Here is a 19,317-nt window from a genome sequence, read left to right as displayed (position 1 = left end):
TTCTCTTGATAATCGCAACCTGCTCGACACTACCTGTGCTGGTTCTTATATGCTGAAGGCTATTGATTTCAAATGGGACTTATTGTAAAGAATTAAATGCAACTCTGAAGATTGGGGTTCCAACGATGGTAAGGAGTCAGGTATGACACCTAAGCTCGATTGTGTTAAATCATTTATGGATACCGATGCTTTTCGTGGATTTAGCGCTAAGTATGGACTTGACTCTGAGATAGTACCTTCTTTCTGTGAATCTTTCGCTACTCATGTTGATCTCCCTAAAGAGATGTGGTTTAAATATAATCCTCCTGTTGAAGTGAAAGTACTTGCACCTATTACAGTTGAAGAAAATACTATCACCTATAGTGATCCTATTGTTCCTACTACTTATGTTGAGAAACATCCCTTTCCTGTTAGGATAAAGGATCATGCTAAAGCTTCGACTGTTGTTCATAAGAGTAATACTAGGACTTATACACCTCCTGAGCAAATTAATGTTGAACCTAGTATTGCTGTGGTTAAAGATCTCTTGTATGATGATTTAGATGGGCATGCTATTTATTTTTATGGTGAGACTGCTAATATTGCTAGACCAAATACTAAGATACATAGACCTGTCATAGGCATGCCTGTTATCTCTGTTAAAATAGGAGATCATTGTTATCATGGCTTATGTGATATGGGTGCTAGTGCTAGTGCGATACCTTATGATCTATATAAAGAAATTATGCACGACATTGCACCCATTGAATTAGAAGACATTGATGTTACTATTAAGCTTGCCAATAGGGATACCATTAAACCTGTTGGTATTATTAGAGATGTTGAAGTCTTGTGTGGGAAGGTTAAATACCCTGCTAATTTTCTTGTTCTTGGTTCCCCACAAGATGATTTTTGTCCCATTATTTTCGGTAGACCCTTCTTGAATACAGCTAGTGCTAAGATTGATTGTGAAAAAGATACTGTCACCGTTGGCATAGATGGTATGTCTCATGAGTTTAATTTTGCTAAGTTTCGTAGACAACCTTGTGATAGGGAACCACCTAGTAAGGATGAGATTATTGGTCTTGCTTCCATTGCCGTGCCTCCTACTGATCTGTAAGAACAATATTTGCTAGACCATGAAAACAATATGTTTATGAAGGAAAGAAAGGAAATAGATGAAGTGTTCCTTAAACAGGAACCTATGGTGAAACATAACCTTCCCGTTGAAATTCTTGGGGATCCTCCTCCACCCAAGGGTGATCCCGTGTTTCAACTCAAACCATTACCTAAAAATCTTAAGTATGCTTATCTTGATGAAAAGGAAATATATCCTGTTATTATTAGTGCTAACCTTTCAGAGCAAGAAGAAGAAAGATTATTGAAAACTTTGAAGAAGCACCGAGCAGCTATTGGATATACTCTGGATGATCTCAAGGGCATTAGTCCCACATTATGCCAACACAAAATTACAGTGGAAAAAGATGCCAAACCAGTTAGAGATCCTCAAAGACGACTAAATCCCAAGATGAAGAAGTGGTAAGAAAGGAGATACTAAAGCCCCTTGAGGCAGGTATTATTTATCCCGTTGCTGATAGTGAATGGGTAAGCCCTGTCCATTGTGTTCCTAAAAAGGGAGGTATTACCGTTGTTCCTAATGATAAAGATGAATTGATCCCACAAAGAATTATTACATGTTATAGGATGGTAATTGATTTCCGTAAGTTAAATAAAGCTACTAAGAAAGATCATTACCCTTTACCTTTTATTGATCAAATGCTAGAAAGACTATCCAAACACACACATTTCTATTTCCTATATGGTTATTCTAGTTTCTCTCAAATACCTGTGTCAGCGAGGGATTAATCTAAAACTACTTTTACTTGCCCTTTTGGTACTTTTACTTATAGACATATGCCTTTTGGTTTATGTAATGCACCTGCTACCTTTCAAAGATGCATGATGGCTATATTCTCTGATTTTTGTGAAAAGATTTGTGAGGTATTCATGGATGACTTTTCTGTTTATGGATCCTCTTTTGATGATTGTTTGAGCAACCTTGATCGAGTTTTGCAGATATGCGAAGACACTAGTCTCATCCTGAATTGGGAAAAGTGTCACTTTATGGTTAATGAAGGCATTGTCTTGGGGCATAAGATTTCTGAGAGAGGTATTGAAGTTGATAAAGCCAAAGTTGATGCTATTGAAAAGATGTCGTGTCCCAAGGACATAAAAGGTATAAGAAGTTTCCTTGGTAATGCCGATTTTTATAGGAGGTTCATTAAGGACTTTTTCTAAAATCTCTAGGCCTCTGACTAATTTATTGCAAAAAGATATTCCTTTTGTCTTTGATGATGATTGTGTAGAAGAATTTGAAATACTTAAGAAAGATTTGATCACTGCACCTATTGTTCAGCCACCTGATTGGAATTTACCTTCTGAAATTATGTGCGATGCTAGTGATTATGCTGTAGGTGCTGTTCTAGGGCAGAGAGTCGATAAGAAATTGAATGTTATCCAGTATGCTAGTAATACTCTTGATACTACCCAGAGAAATTATGCTACTACTGAAAAAGAATTCTTAGTAGTTGTGTTTGCATGTGATAAGTTTAGGCCTTATATTGTTGATTCTAAAGTTACTATTCACACTGATCATGCTGCTATTAAATATCTTATGGAAAAGAAAGATGCTAAGCCTAGACTCATTAGATGGGTTCTCTTGCTCCAAGAATTTGACTTGCATATTAGTGATAGAAAGGGAGCTAAGAACCCCGTTGCAGACAACTTGTCTAGGTTAGAGAATGTTCTTGATGACCCACTACCTATTGATGATAGCTTTCCTGATGAATAATTAGCGGTCGTTAATGCTTCTCGTACTGCTCCTTGGTATGCTGATTATGCTAATTACATTGTTGCTAAATTTATACCGCCTAGTTTCACATACTAGCAAAAGAAAAATTTCTTTTATGATTTAAGACATTACTTCTGGGATGACCCACACCTTTATAAAGAAGGAGTAGATGGTGTTATTAGACGTTTTGTGCCTGAGCATGAACAGGAATAGATTCTATGCAAGTGTCACTCTGAATCTTATGGAGGACACCACACTGGAGATAGAACTGCACACAAGGTACTACAATCTGGTTTTTATAGGCCTACTCTCTTCAAAGATGCTCATAAGTTTGTCTTATCTTGTGATGAATGCCAAAGAATAGGTAACATTAGTAGACGTCAAGAAATGCCTATGAATTATTCTCTTGTTATTGAACCGTTTGATGTTTGGGGCTTTGATTATATGGGACCTTTTCCTGCCTCTAATGGTTATACACATATTTTAGTTGCTGTTGATTATATTACTAAGTGGGTAGAAGCTATTCCAACTAGTAGTGCTGATCATAACACTTCTATTAAAATGCTTAAAGAAGTTATTTTTCTGAGGTTTGGAGTCCCTAGATATCTTATGACTGATGGTGGTTCACATTTTATTCATGGTGCTTTCCGTAAGATGCTCGCTAAGTATGATGTTAATCATAGAATCGCATCTCCTTATCATCTGCAGTCTAGTGGTCAAGTAGAGTTGAGCAATAGAGAGCTCAAATTAATTTTGCAAAAGACTGTGAATAGATCTAGAAAGAATTGGTCCAAAAAACTTGATGATGCATTATGGGCCTATAGAACTGCATACAAAAATCCTATGGGTATGTCTCCATATAAGATGGTTTATGGAAAAGCGTGTCATTTACCTCTTGAACTTGAACATAAGGCATATTGGGCTATTAAAGAGCTCAACTATGAATTCAAACTTGCCGGTGAGAAGAGGTTGTTTGATATTAGCTCACTTGATGAATGGAGAACTCAAGCCTATGAGAATGCCAAGCTATTTAAATAAAAAGTCAAACGCTCGCATGACAAAAGGATACAAAAGCGTGAGTTTAACGTAGGAGATTATGTGTTATTATTCAACTCTTGTTTAAGATTTTTTGCAGGAAAACTTCTCTCAAAATGGGAAGGTCCTTACGTTATCGAGGAAGTCTATCGTTCTGGTGCCATAAAAATCAACAACTTCGAAGGCACGAGTCCGAGGGTGGTAAACGGTCAAAGAATTAAACATTATATTTCAGGTAATCCTATCAATGTTGAAACTAATATTATTGAAACCATAACCCCTGAGGAATACATAAGGGGCACTTTCCAGAATGTTCCAGACCCTAAAAAGGAATAGGTATGTGGTATGGTAAGTAAACCGACTCCAAAACAACTCCAATGGCAATTTTTATCAGTTTCGGAATATTTAAGAATTTTAGGAAGAAAGAAGTAGTCCGAAAGGGACACGAGGCCCCCACGAGAGTGGAGGGCGCGCCCACCCTTACTGGGCGCACCCCCCTGTCTCGTGGGCACCTCGTGTGCCTCCCGGACTCCGTTTTCTTGCACATTACATATTTTGGTCGGTCAAAATTCATTATATATACTCCCGAAGGTTTTGACCACCGTATCATGCATATATCCTCTGTTTTCGTTTCGAGCTGTTTCTGTTGCAGATCAAGAGCACCATGACGTCGCCCTCCTCCAACAATGAAGACAAGGATGCTTGGCTATTGAAGATAGAGCTGAAAAGAGAAGAATCGGAAGAGATCAACAAGGATGAAGGGATAAAGAAGGCCATGGAGGTTCAAGCTCCAGTGGTGAAAGAAGAAGACATCCCTCAACCTTTATCTAACCTCTTTACTACAACAGAGATTGAAGCTTTCAAGATGATTGAGTTAGCTCGCATAAAGAACAAGTATCTCACACAGGAGAATATTCTGTTGAAGGATCATATCGCCAGACTCAAGGGCATTATCCGCAAGTTGGAGGAGTTTTTACGCACAATGTGCGATTATCCACCGTCATCATCACCACCTCCATCACCTTCGAGGACCTAATCACATGGGTATGGGCACTCCCCTTGGCAACTGCCAAGCTTGGGGGAGGTGCCCCGGTGTCGTATCACCATCACACTCCTATCTTTACTGTTTTATTTAGTTCGATCCTCTTAGTAGTATCTTGATCTAGTAGATTGAAGTTTTGATATAAAGTAGTTTTAAGTTTTGGTTTGTGATCTAGTAGATTCTGAGAAAGTATAAAGAATAAAAGAGTTCATATTGATCTTATGGATAGTGATGACTTCACACATAGAAAGTATGAGGCATAAAAGTTGTTGAGAGTTGATGAACGTAGTTTTGGTCATCGTTGCAATTAATAGGAAGTAATAAGGAAAGAGGGGTTCACATACAAATATATTATCTTGGACACCTTTTATAATTGGGAGCACTCATTAAGTATGACATGCTAAAAGAGTTGACGTTGGACAAGGAAGACAACGTGCATCTCAGTTAAAGTATATCGTCATTGACCTTCCAAACATGTTGAGCTTGCCTTTCCTCCTCATGCTAGCCAAATTCCTTGCACCAAGTAGAGATACTACTTGTGCTTCCAAATATCCTTAAACCCAGTTTTGCCATGAGAGTCCACCATACCTACCTATGGATTAACTAAGATCCTTCAACTAAGTTGTCATGCTGCAAGCAATAAAAATTGATATTTAAATATGTATGACTTATTAGTGCAGAGAAAATAAGCTTTGTACGATCTTATTGTGGAAGTAATAAAAGTGACGGATGACATAATAAAGGTCCACATACAAGGGGCAATATAAAGTGACGTTCTTTTGCATTAAGATTTTGTGCATCAACCCTAAACGCACATGACAACCTCTGCTTCCCTCTGCGAAGGGCCACTCTTTTACTTTATGTTATTACTTTATGCTCGAGTCAAGGTGATCCACACCTTTCCCTTTTTCATTTTATCCTTTGGCAAGCTCTTCGTGTTTGAAAGATCATGATATATATATATATATATCCAATTGGATGTTAGTTAGCATGGGCTATTATTGTTGACATCACCTAAAGGTGAATACGTTGGGAGGCAACACAATAAGCCCCTATCTTTCTCAGTGTCCGGCTGAAACTCCATAACCACAAGTATTGCATGATTGTTAGTAATTATAGAAGACTACAAGATAGTTGAGTATGTGAATTTGCTGAAAAGCTCTTTTGTTGACTCTTTCTGATGTTACGATAAATTGCAATTGCTTCAATGACTGAGATTATAGTTTGTTAGTTCTCAATGATGTTTTTGAACCATACTTGACATTGTGAATTGATTGTTACTTGAGCATAAGAAATCATATGATAAAATCTATATATGTTGCTGTTTTAAGAATGATCATGACGCCCACATGTCAGTATTTTATTTTTATCGAAACCTCTATCTCTAGGCATGTGGACATATTTTTCGATTTCGGCTTCTGCTTGAGGACAAGCGAGGTCTAAGCTTGGGGGAGTTGATACGTCCATTTTGCATCATGCTTTTATATCAATATTTATTGCATTATGGGTTATTGTTACACATTATATCTCAATACTTATGGCTACTCTCTCTTATTTTACAAGGTTTACCATGAAGAGGGGGAATGCCGGCAGCTGGAATTCTGGCTGGAAAAGGAGTAAACATTGGAAATCTATTCCGCACTGCTCCAAAAATCCTGAAACTCCACGAAACATGTTTTTAGAATTAATAAGAATTATTGAGCGAAAGAAATACATCAGGGGACCCACACCTTGGCCAGGAGAGTGGGGCGCTCCCCCTACTGGGCGCGCCCCCTGTCTCCTGGGCCCCTGGTGGGCCTCCGGTGTGCATCTTCTGCTATATGAGAGCCTTTACCCTGGAAAAAATTGTGGGCAAGCTTACGGGACGAAACTCTGCCGCCACGAGGCGAAACCTTGGCGGAATCAATCTAGGGCTCCAGCGGAGCTGCTCTGCTGGGGACACTTGCTTCCGGGAGTGGGAAATCACCACCAACGTCATCACCAACGATCCCCTCATGGGGAGGGGGTCAATCTCCATCACCATCTTCACCAGCACCATCTCTTGTATCCAATCTTGTATCAAAACCACAAATTGGTACCTATGGGTTGCTAGTAGTGTTGGTTACTCCTTGTAGTTGATGCTAATTGGTTTACTTGGTGGAAGATCATATGTTCAGATCCTTAATGCATATTATTACCCCTCTGATTATGAACATGAATATGCTTTGTGAGTAGTTACGTTTGTTCCTGAGGACATGGGTGAAGTCTTGCTATTAGTAGTCATGTGAGTTTGGTATTCGTTCGATATTTTGATGAGATGTATGTTATCTTTTCTTCTAGTGGTGTTATGTGAACATCGACTACATGACACTTCACCATTATTTGGGCCTAGAGGAAGGCATGGGGAAGTAATAAGTAGATGATGGGTTGCTAGAGTGACAGAATCTTAAACCCTAGTTTATGCGTTGCTTCGTTAGGGGCTGATTTGGATCCATATGTTTAATGTTGTGGTTAGGTTTACATTAATACTTTTTTTGTAGTTGCGGATGGTTGCAATAGGGGTTAATCATAAGTGGGATGCTTGTCCAAGTAAGGGCAGTACCGAAGCACTGGTCCACCCGCATACCAAATTATCAAAGTACCGAACGCGAATCATATGAACGTGATGAAAACTAGCTTGACGATAATTCCCATGTGTCCTCGGGAGCTCCTTCCTCATTATTAGAAATTGTGCAAGCTTATCCTTTGCTACATAAAGGATTGGGGCACCTTGCTGAACTTTATTTACTTTATTTACTTTTTACTCATTACTATTTATCTTCTCACAAAACTATCTATTACCTACAATTTCAGTGCTTGCAGAGAAAACCTTACTGAAAACTGCTTATCATTTCCTTCTGCTCCTCGTTGGGTTCGACACTCTTACTTATCGAAAGGACTACGATAGATCCCCTACACTTGTGGGTCATCAGGAGTCTTGGCCACAGAAACGGGAGACGCGGTACGAGGCGGCGGCGTGGACGGCAGCAACGACGCCCGTGCGCCGCTCCTCGTCGAGCTGGCCTGGAGTGGCGAGTTGCTGAACTGCGCACCGGCTTGGGGAGGCAACTGGCTCCGTCGGGTGAGGGGAGGAAGGTGGATCAGCAAGCTGCATAGCTCGTATCCGGCAAGCTACCTAGTCGGCTTGGATGCGGAATAACTACTCTTCGTAAGCCATTGTAAGAGTGGACAAAATGGTGGAGGATATAGGGGAGCGGCGGAGGTGTGCGATTCTTGGCCAGCGTTTGGCCACGTTTAAATAGGAGATTAAATAGATGGCGGACGGGAGGAGCTCGGCCAGCAGTGCGTTTAACGCCGGCCCGGTCAGGAACGGACGTGTGTCCAGAGTGGGTTTCTCGGCTTCCACACGGGCGGGTTTGATGGAGGCGTTTGAATGCGGCACGGAGGCGTGTTCAGCCGGGCGTGGCGCGAGTGGCACCCTCGAATCTGACCTAGGACACTGCGCCGTTCTTCCAATGATGTGTGGGCTCTTTGGGTGCATGGCCTGCATGTCAGTGACCCAACGTAGGCAGCGCACATCAGAGGAACCTTTGGTGGGCCAGGGCGGTCAGAAGCGGGCATTTCATAAACCGATGATTGTTCATTGAGTGTGATGTCATCTTTTTCATGTAGATAAGCCTACTATGTTGATAGCCCATTCGATACGTTGTGATTCATAAAGACCGCTGCAAACATCAATGTTCTGCTTATCACAGATAAGATTGATTAATACCTATAGGGCTGTACCAATCCATGTCCTTAACAAAGGGTGAATGCACGTATAGGTTGAGCGTGTGTCTTGCGTCGTGTGCTACGTGCATGCAGGCGTGAGAGTGTTGCGTGTGTGCAAGGGTGCGTTTCAGTGTTGCATGCATGGGTGCGTATGTGCGTGTGTTCATGAGTGCATGTGTACATGTCAGTGTTGCACGCCAGCATGTGTGCGTGTGTACGTTATGTGTACGTGTTAGTGTTGCACGCCTACATGTGTGCGTGTCTTGTGTGTGTGCATGTGTACGTGCGGGGTGAGGCTACATGTTAGTCGACTGACTTTTTCATCTCTGGTCATTAGATTTTCCAACCGTTGGATACAAAATCAAGGGCCTCCAGTTTATCATCAAACTCCGCCCCCCCCCCCCTGAGCCGCCAGCCACCACCGGCCGAACCGCCAACCCCCACCGCCCGCGGCGGCCCGGCCTCCCCGAAACCACTCCCCACCGCCGGTCCGCTGCCGCACCGGCCATCCCTCTAGCCCCCCGCGCCGAGCTTTTTCTCTGGGGATCCCCACCCCACCGCCCCCAACCGCCGGTGACTGCCAACCAGAGGTCTCACAACTTTTAATACCCACCGACCACTAATATATTACCATTTGTGTCCTTCATATATGTGCTGATGGGTGGGCCCTATGGTAATGTGCACTGCTGAATGTGGACCGTTTGACTAGTCAATTGATCGTGTTATCAACAAATTACTGAGCTGTATGGCGAGCCAGTGACCGTATGATCACCCTAAAATGTACTCCTATTTTATTAACACAGTACAAACTCAAACTACCATTTCTTTCTTTCATATACGGGCTGACAGGTGGGCCCCACGGTTACGCGCCCCGATGGTGCAACACTAGTTGCGCCGTGTGGAACGTTTGACTGGTCAATTGGTTGTGTCATCAACAAAATACGGAGTTGTACAGGTGAGCCAGTGACCATATAATCATGACATGTATTTGTTTAACACGGTACAGACGCAAGGGCTCATATATACGCACAAGCACTCACCGCTATAAGCGCACACATGCGAACCCTACCCCTATGAGCACCTTCGAGAGAGTGGGCCAACATATATGGTCTTGAGATTTTACGAAGTCACCATAGGTGCCTCGTAGTCGAGTGGAACGTCTCCTCCCACTGAACGTACATCACCGAAAAATACTGAAATTAACACAAGATAAATGCGAGCACTGGGACTTTAACCTTGGTGGGCTCGAGAAACCACTGTCCTCTAACCATCCAACCACATGTTGTTTAGCACGACAAATTGTATGTGGTGACCGTGATGAGCTTATTCTGAAGCCCAGTGACCATATCATGCTTTCTCTTCAAATACAATGACCGTAAGTGTTGTCAACAAAATACGGAGCACGCATCAAATGCAAAGTCCGTCAGTGTCATCAACAAAATATGAAGACATATCGTGAGCTAGATACTGTTGTAAGCAACCAGAGTCGCGGAGGACTCTATCCTTACTGGTGATAAGCCGATTATATATGATTTGTAACCCTAGGCCTTAGTATGTTATACAAGCTTGGGGGATAGTTCGTCGATAGTATACACACACGCACAATGCCTGGTATTCACGTGTACTTTGTACACACCCCTATCACTAATATACAGTACCAGGAGTAGGCTCTTTCTTCAACTGTAAGGGTCCGATCCAAACTAGGGTAAAACTTTGCCTCGTATTACCATCTAGCCTAACAGCCAGGGATATCCTACCAAATGATAGGATGAAATCATATCTGCCAACTACTAACAGAGAGGTGTGTCAGGGGGGGGGCAATGTGTGCAAGAGAGGCCTAAAGATAATGTGCATGCGGGAGACACGTAGGCACATATATGTGCGTATAGAGGGCTAGTAGAGACCGTGCATGTGTATATATGCATGTGAGAGAAATAACCCTAACCCCGACACCCTGAGAGAGATTGTGAGCATGTGTGAAAGAAAAATACCGATGCATATAAAGTGTGTGCACTTATGCGTTAGATAGAGAGATATATAACGCGTTTGTGAGAACGGGGCGAGGCATAGTGCATCTATGTGTAAAAGGAGGTTCTACGCTTTAAATTAAAATATAAATGGCATTATTATTTTTGGATGAGATCATGAATTTTGCAAATTGCATATGGACGAAAATCGGTCTATCAGATACCCATACTCTATTGAATTCTAGCATGTGCATGTGTTTATTTCATATTATCGATCCATAGAGTGAGAGCGGTTTGAAATACATGCAATGGATGCTTTTGCAATTCATATATAAACATTAATTAGTGCACTCCATGTTGTTAGTGTGAAGCACTTTATACATTTGTCACTTGCATGGATACATTCCAAATTGCTAGGTACGAAACAAAATACATGTCGAATTCAACATAAAAGGGGTTTCGAAGATTCGAATTCATAGGAAGTGCATTCATCTACTTGAACCCGAGATAGTGGCATTTGTAAATCGGATGTAAAAGGGGGCATCAAACTTTGTTGTGAGTTTGAACATGCTATATATATTCATACGCATATCTAACTTTTTTTTGTAACCAAGGAGATTATATCTGGAACCATGCATGAACTGAGGTAAGTTGCACATTTTTTAATATATACTCGTGTACAATGTATATTCAAATGTACCCCTCCATTCCAAAATAATCGTAGCTTTAGGATTTTCAAGAGTAAAGATTTGTGAAGTTTGACAAATCCTGAAAGTACAATTCAAGAGAACCGAAAACGTTAATGCTTCTGCTCCCAAATATCGAACGAAGCGCCAATTAGGCCTCTAGTCACCCGAAACCGTGTGAGACTAATGTTTTTGTGGTAGGAAATTACTGTCCTGACTCTGGCCTGTGTAGCCTATCGCCCCGATGTCCAAAGGTCTAAACTGGGGTAGGTTTGTAACTTCACCAAGACGCCAGTCTCAACCGCCTCCGAGAAGCATTCATACACCGTGGGCGCCTAAACACCCATGCGCTCGGCCGAAATCTATCCCGCCCACATTTGGGACACCTGACATGACTGTCCTACCCCCAACCCGCAATATGTCCGAAATTTTAGATGGGGGCAAAGTTTGTAACTTTCCCCAAATTTCAAACAAGCGTGTCTCAAACCGAAACATTGTTCCCCCTTAGTTTCCTGCCTCCCTCCGTTTCCCAATTCCGTGGGCGCGAAAACTCCCTCTCCACCAGCCGCGAAACCCCAGCCTCCTCCGTCCTCCACCCCATAGCGGCCAATCCATCGCCGCCCTCCTCCATCACGCCGGAGCCGGTACCCCGATGTCATCGTCCAACGCAATCGTAACCGCAACACCCTCAAAGACATAGCATCTGAAGCCGAGGCAGAGCTGCTTCGACGACGCCGAGGCCGACGTGCGCCGTACCAGAACCACTCCGACCACGCCGTCCTGCGCCTCACTGCTGCGGCTCCACTGTCACAACCGTCCACCACACCGGAGCTATTCCCGCTACGCCGTCGTTCGCCGCCTCGGATCTACTTCCCCACCGCCGACAGACGGCCACCGCACCACACTCAACAACTTGGCCATGGGTTCTTCCAAGGCTGCACCGTCCTCCACAACTTCTGGTTTCCAGCGAACAACAAGAAGATCATCGGAAAAACAGAAGGAGGACACAGCACTGCCAGCAAAAAGAGGTACTCCTCCTCCCTTATTCATGCTAATCTTACGTCTCCGCTCACACCGTATTCATCCCACGAAAGAAACTAGTTGAACGCTTCTTACTGCATCTTCTGCGTGATACTAAATGCACAAGGTTTCCTCCCTTTTACTATTTCACCTTTGCTAGAGGTCAGTAGCCCGCCTAGATTTCAATTCAGGGTCAGCCGAACCGCAATTAAAAGAAGCAGCATCCGCTTAGGCGCGCGGAGCACCTAGTCCGCCTGTTCCCCGGGGAAGCGGCGCATTGGTGTCTATCATAGGGGTGTGGGGCACAGGAGCTGCTTGCGCCCGATCTGGAGGTCGGTGGCGCTTGAATGGATGGCCGGGGGTGGTGCCAAGCACGGCGGTGCGGTGTGGTCGAGGGGAGGGCGTAGGCAGGGGAGGAATATTGGGCCGGTGGTCGCTGGCGTTTCGAGGAAGATCGTCAACACTGACTGGCTGGAGGTAGATGAAGGCGATCTGCCCGTTCTTTGTACATCGGACGGTGCAGAAAAAATGGACTGACCTATTTGCTTTCAGTTGACTGTTAATTTCATAGAATCCTGTAGTAAATTAGTGTGCCATGCATGTTGTAGAGCTATCATATGTCTCCCGTCATTTATTTCTCACCGACCTGCTATCTGCTACCTTTACACTATACTAATTGTGCACACACTTCACCCATACTCACACTATTGTTTTTTATGCATGGGTATTTCAGACTCTGACGCGGTGTTGATGAATGCAGAAAAGAAAAGACAGAAGTCGCTCCAGTGTAATTCAAAGATAAGCACTAAGCGTTTCAGTGCTCTAATGGGTGCAGTGTCAGCAGTTGGAGACAGTAAACGTAGCTCTGCAGATGATGATCTCAATTGCCACACACAACCATCCCAGGTGCTTGCTTTAACTTCGTGCTGTTAAATGTGGTTGTATGTTGCATATGGTGTCTAGCTTGTATTGCTTCCAATTTGCTTAAATTGCATCTGCTTACTTTACACATTATACGTTTGATAATGACATGTCTTCCTGTTTTTGATACATACTACATATGTCTATTAACCATGTTCGTACATTAAACTAATGCTCTTTCGTATCCCTCGTCAATCACTTATGATGAGACAGTCACCCGAGTGGGTTACTGTGAGACGCCCTACTCGTTTAAAGAGTGCAGTGCCATCCTCCCCACATGATTCTCAAGAAACAGCAAGGCTAAATGAAGATAGTCAACGTAGCTCTCTAGTTGATCACCGCAATTCCCCCACACCACCATCGCAGGTGCTTGCTCTTACTTGGCAGTGTGATATGTGGTTGCATGTTGCATATGGTGTCTACCTTGTAATGCTTCTAATTAGGGTAAATTGCATTTGCTTAGTTAACACATTATACCTATGAATATGATATGTCTTCCTATTTTTGGTACATACTACATCTTTCTATTAACCATGTTCTTACATCAAACTACTTTTCTTGTGTATCCCTCATCAATGCTCCTAATTTGTTAAATTGCATCTCCTTAGCTTACACATTATACATGTGAATATGACACGCCTTCCTGTTTTTGGTACATACCACATCTGCCTATCACACCGTGTTCTTACATCAAACTACTGTTCTTGTGTATCCTGCGTCTATCGCTTATGATGAGACAATCACGCGCGTGGGTTAATATGAGACGCAATACTCTTATAAAGAATACAATTTCATCCTCTCCACATGATTCTCAAGAAATAGCAAGCCTAAATGAAGATATTGAACATAGCTCTGTACCTGAAGACCGCACTTCCCCTACACCACCATCACAGGTGCTTGCTCTAACATCGCAGTGTGATATGTGGTTGCATGTTGCATATAGTGTCTAGCTTGTAATGCTTCTAATTAGGGTAAATTGCATCTGCTCAGTTTACATACTATACCTGTGAATATGACATGCCTTCCTATTTTCGGTACACACTTCATCTACGTGTTAACCTTATTCATACATGAAACTACCTCTCATCTGTATCCTGCATCAATCACTTACAATGAGTCACCTTTATTCATTGCATATTGCATATTATTTCTAGCCTGTTGCCATGTATTGCTTCTAATTTGGTCAAATACATTTTTAGGGCACCCTTTTAATTTGGCAGAGTGATATTGGTTTCATCTTTCATATGGTTTCTAGCTTGCATCGATTCTAACAAGTTCAAGCACCTTGTGCTTAGTTTACACTTTATACATCATACATGTCAATATGTCACGCCATCCTGTTTTTCATACATATTCCATCCTCCTATCATGCGGATGCCTTACATGAAAGTAGTGTTTGTCAGTATCATGCATCAATGAGTTCTGAAGAGCAAATTTTATTCCTTTTTCTTGTGGGTTTGACTTGACAAGGCAAAATCAAGAAAGAGTAAGGAAAAGAGTAAGGAAGGCGATGATGGTGGTCCTCTGCAGCAATGTAAACGGAGAATCTGTACCGATTCTCCTTGTACTGATAGTGCATTACAAGGTCCAAGTCTCCGCTCCCCTACTCCACCATCCAAGGTGCTTGCTCTAACTTGGCAGTGTGATATCTGGTTGCATGTTGCATATGGTGTCTAGCTCGTATTGCTCCTAATTAGTGTAAACTGCATCTGCTTAGCTTATACATGATACATGTGAATATGACACGCTTTCCTGTTTTTGGTACATACTATATTTGTCTATCACACCATGTTCTTACATGAAACTACTCTTCTTGTGTATCCTGCATCAGTAACTTATGATGGAACACCTTTAAGTTGGCAGTGTGATATTGGTTTGCGTCTTGAATATGATTTCTAGCATGTATTGCTTCTAGTTTGATGAACGCCACCTATGATGAGACAGTTTTAACTTGGCAGAGTGATATTGATTGCACCTTCCATATGGTGTCTTGCATTGTTTCTAATTTGTTGAAGTGCCTTCTGCTTAGTTACCACATCATAGGTGTGAATATGTGAAGCTGTCCATTTTTTCGTACATATTCCATCCTCGTATCATGACTTTGCCTTTCATCAGAGTAGTGTTCGTCAGTATCATGCATGAATGAGTTCTGAAGAGTGAATGATATTCCTTTTTCTTGTCAGTATGACCTCACAATGCAAAACCAATAAAGCTGAAGGAAATTGGCAAGACATTGGATGATGGTGGTCCTTCCGAGCAACTGAAATGGAGGTTCTCTACAGATTCTACTCCGCCATCGTCCCAACAAGATTCGCAAGACAACGGAAGGCTAGAAAGTCAACATAGCTGTGTAGATGATGAGCACATCTCCCCTACTCCACCATCACAGGTGCTTGCTCTAACTTGGCACTATTATATGTGGTTGCATGTTGTGTATGATGTCTAGCTTGTATTGCTTCTAACTTTGTTGAATTGCATCTGCTTACTTTACACATAATGCCTGTGAATATGACATGTGTTCCTATTTCTACATCAGACGACTATTCTTGCATATCCCGCATTAGTCACTTATGATAAGGCACCTTTAAGTCGCCACTGTGATATTGGTTGTGTCTTGCATATGATTTCTAGCATGTACTACTTCTAATTTGTTGAAACGCCATACAATTTGAACTTGGCAGAGTGATATTGGTTGCATCTTTCATATGGTGTCTAGCTTGCAGTGCTTCTAATTTGTTGAAATGCCTTCTTCTTAGTTACCACATCATAGGTGTGAATATGTCACACCATCCTATTTTTCATACATATTCCATCCTTGCATCATGTGTTTGCCTTTCATCCGAGTAGTGTCCATCAGTATCATGCATGAATGAGTTCTGAAGAGTGAATTTTATTCCTTTTTCTTATCGGTTTGACTTCACAATGAAAAATCATTACACCTGAAGGAAATTAGTCCTGCAGTGGATGATGGTGGTCCTTCGGAGCAACTCAAATAGGGGGTCTCTACCGATTCTACTCCGCCATCCTCCCAACAAGATTCGCAAGACAACACAAGGTTGGACAGTCAACGTAGCTGTTTAGATGATGAGCACATCTCCCCTACTCCACCATCACAGGTGCTTGCTCTAACTTGACACTATTATATGTGGTTGCATGTTGCATATGATGTCCAGCTTGTATTGCTTCTAACTTGAATTGCAACTACTTACTTTACACATAATGCATGTGAATATGACACGTGTTCCTGTTTCTAGAACATACGTGTACATGATGAGCACATCTCCCCTACTCCACCATCACAGGTGCTTGCTCTTACTTGGAACTTTTATACATGGTTGCGTTTTCCGTATGATGTCTAGTTTGTATTGCTTCTGGTTATGTTGAATTGCATCTGCGTAGCTTACAACTTATACCAGCAATGATCACTTACCCATAAGACACATTTAACTTGGGACTGTGATGTAGGTTGCATATTGCATTGTCTTCTAGCTTGTACTGCTTCTAATTTCTTGAAATGGCACTTACGACGAGACACTTTTTACCTGATAGAGTGATATTGGTTGCATGTTCATATGGTGCCTAGCTTTCATTTCTTCTAATTTTGTTGAAATGCCTTCTACTTACTGTTTTTTCATAGATATTCCATCCTCCTATCGTACGTGTGAATATGAAACGCTGTCTTTTTTTTATATATTCCATCCTCCTATCCTGCGCTTGCCTTACATCAAAGTAGTGTTCGTTTGTATCATGCATCAACCAGTTATGCAGAGCTAATTTTATTCATCTTCTTCTGGTTTTGACTTCATAAGGCAATATCAGAAAATAGGAAGGAAAAGAGTAAGTTAGGGGATGTTGGTGGTCCTCCGCACCAACGCAAACAGAGACTCTCCAGATTTTCCACTGCTACTGCTAATGAAGTTGAAGTCCCAAGTCTACATGATGAGTTCATCTCCTGTACTCCACCATCGCAGGTGCTTGCTCTAAGTTGACAGTGTGATAATTGGTTTCATGTTGCATATGTTGTCTAGCCTATATTTCTTCTATTTTGATTAAATTGCACCTGCTAAGTTTATACGTTATACATGTGCATATGACATGGCTTTCTGTGTCTAGAATACACTACATCTATCTATCATACCATGTTCTTATATCAAAGTACTGCTGTTGTGTATCCCGCATCAGTCACTCATGATTGGACACTTTTAACATGGCAGTTTGATAGTGGTTGCATCTTGCATTGAGTTCTACGTTGTACTGCTTCTAATTTTTCTAGTTGCCACTTATGACAAGACACTTTTAACTTGGCAGAGTAATATTGGTTACATCTTTCGTGTGGTGTCTATCTTGCATTACTTCTATTTTCTTAAAAATCCTTCTACTTAGTTTGCACATCATAGCTGTGAATATGTCATGTCATCCTGTTTTTCTTACATATTCCATCCTCATACGGTTGTCTTACATCAAAGTGTTGCTTGTCTGTATCATGCATCAATGAGTTCTGAAGAGTGATTTTATTCTTTTGTGTTGTGGGTACAGCTTGACATGGCAAAGTCAAAAAAGAGCAAGGAAAATAATATAGTAGGGAGTGCTATTACTCGTCGGGTGAAATGAAAAAGGTTCTGCCGTCGAGATTCTGCTGGTACTTATAGTATAGTAGAAGGTCCAAGTCCACCGGCTAAATCTACAAACACAGTATCACCTGCTCCACCAGCTGCAGCATCCGCTTCAACTATACCAGCATCTCAACCAGTTACTCGTTCGTTTGCTCCGGAACTGGCCAGTTCCCAAGTTGCCTTCACACCTAACACTACTTCCGAAGCACTACTGACACAACAGGACTTGGCAAGATCAGATGAACCTCATGAGCGTCAACACCAAGACGGTACCTGACCGAGTCAAGTTGCAGTTGCATGCTCCTTTATATGTACTCTCATGGTTTGATGTACACTAACACTTTCCATATTCGTTGTTGAACTAGCACCACGGTGCAAGCGGAAACAGACATCAGGGATAATGCTTGACAGATTAACAAAATCTAAAGGCGGAAGAATGAAGATCCATTTTGAGGCAGTTTTAAAAAGGCCACGTGATGCTATAGAGTCAGCCAAGTTAGTATCAGAGGTAGCCGTTGCCGTTAGGTGTCATGCACGTGTCCTCCCAACGTGGATCCAGTACAGGAATGAGAAAGACAATACCCAGTTTAACACCTTCCTTGACCATTTATCCGTAAGTAATGTTATTACACGCAATTAGTAATATTGTCTTGATCTGTCCCATACTTTCTAGCTTCCTCCTAATAAGACTCACATTCTTTTTTCAACAGATGAGGTTCAAGTTGGATCCGAAAGATGATGCAACTAAAACAGCATGCACTCATGTTTTTCAGTCTGCTCTGCGACAGTATCAGTACCACCTTAGAAAATCTCACTTTGAAGGCAAGGATAACAATGAAATCACCCAAACTTCTCTAGTGGAATATATTACAGATGAAGACTGGACAGCCCTCGTTAAACACTGGTCTGATCCAAAGTATCAGGTAGGCTATATGTATTTGATCAGACCACATATTGAACTTATATTTATGTATGTGCCTTACAAGTGTATCTTCTTCTAGGCTAACTGTTTGAAGAACAAAACCAACCGTTCTAAAGTGAAATTCCAACAGACAACAGGATCTCGTAGCTATATTGCACACTGCGAGGCTCTTATAAATATTTGCTACTTCCTTCTTCTTTTTGTGCCATATTATCGTATCTATATTGACTTGTTCCAAATACAGAGGAAAGCCCGTGCGGACCAAAAAGAACCTGAACCGAATGCAGTGCAAATCTTCAAGGATTGCCACACCAGCAAGATGAAGGGCATGAGCACACCAGTTCAAGCCGCTGTTGCAAGTCCTTACTCCTCCTGCCTTGAACTGATTGGTACTATGATGTGTTCATTTAACTACTTGGTCTGCAGCCAATGTTAGTTACTCTGTTCACTTTTATACACAGTTGTCTTAACGTATCATTTCACCTTACATGGTTTAAAAGAGATGAAGGATATTCTTTTGGTCTTGATCTA

The sequence above is a fragment of the Triticum aestivum genome, chromosome 6B (assembly GCF_018294505.1).
Source record: "Triticum aestivum cultivar Chinese Spring chromosome 6B, IWGSC CS RefSeq v2.1, whole genome shotgun sequence".
In the NCBI taxonomy this organism is placed as follows: Eukaryota; Viridiplantae; Streptophyta; class Magnoliopsida; order Poales; family Poaceae; genus Triticum; species Triticum aestivum.
The sequence above is the reverse complement of the archived record's forward strand: the minus strand, read 5'-3'. Positions refer to the sequence as shown.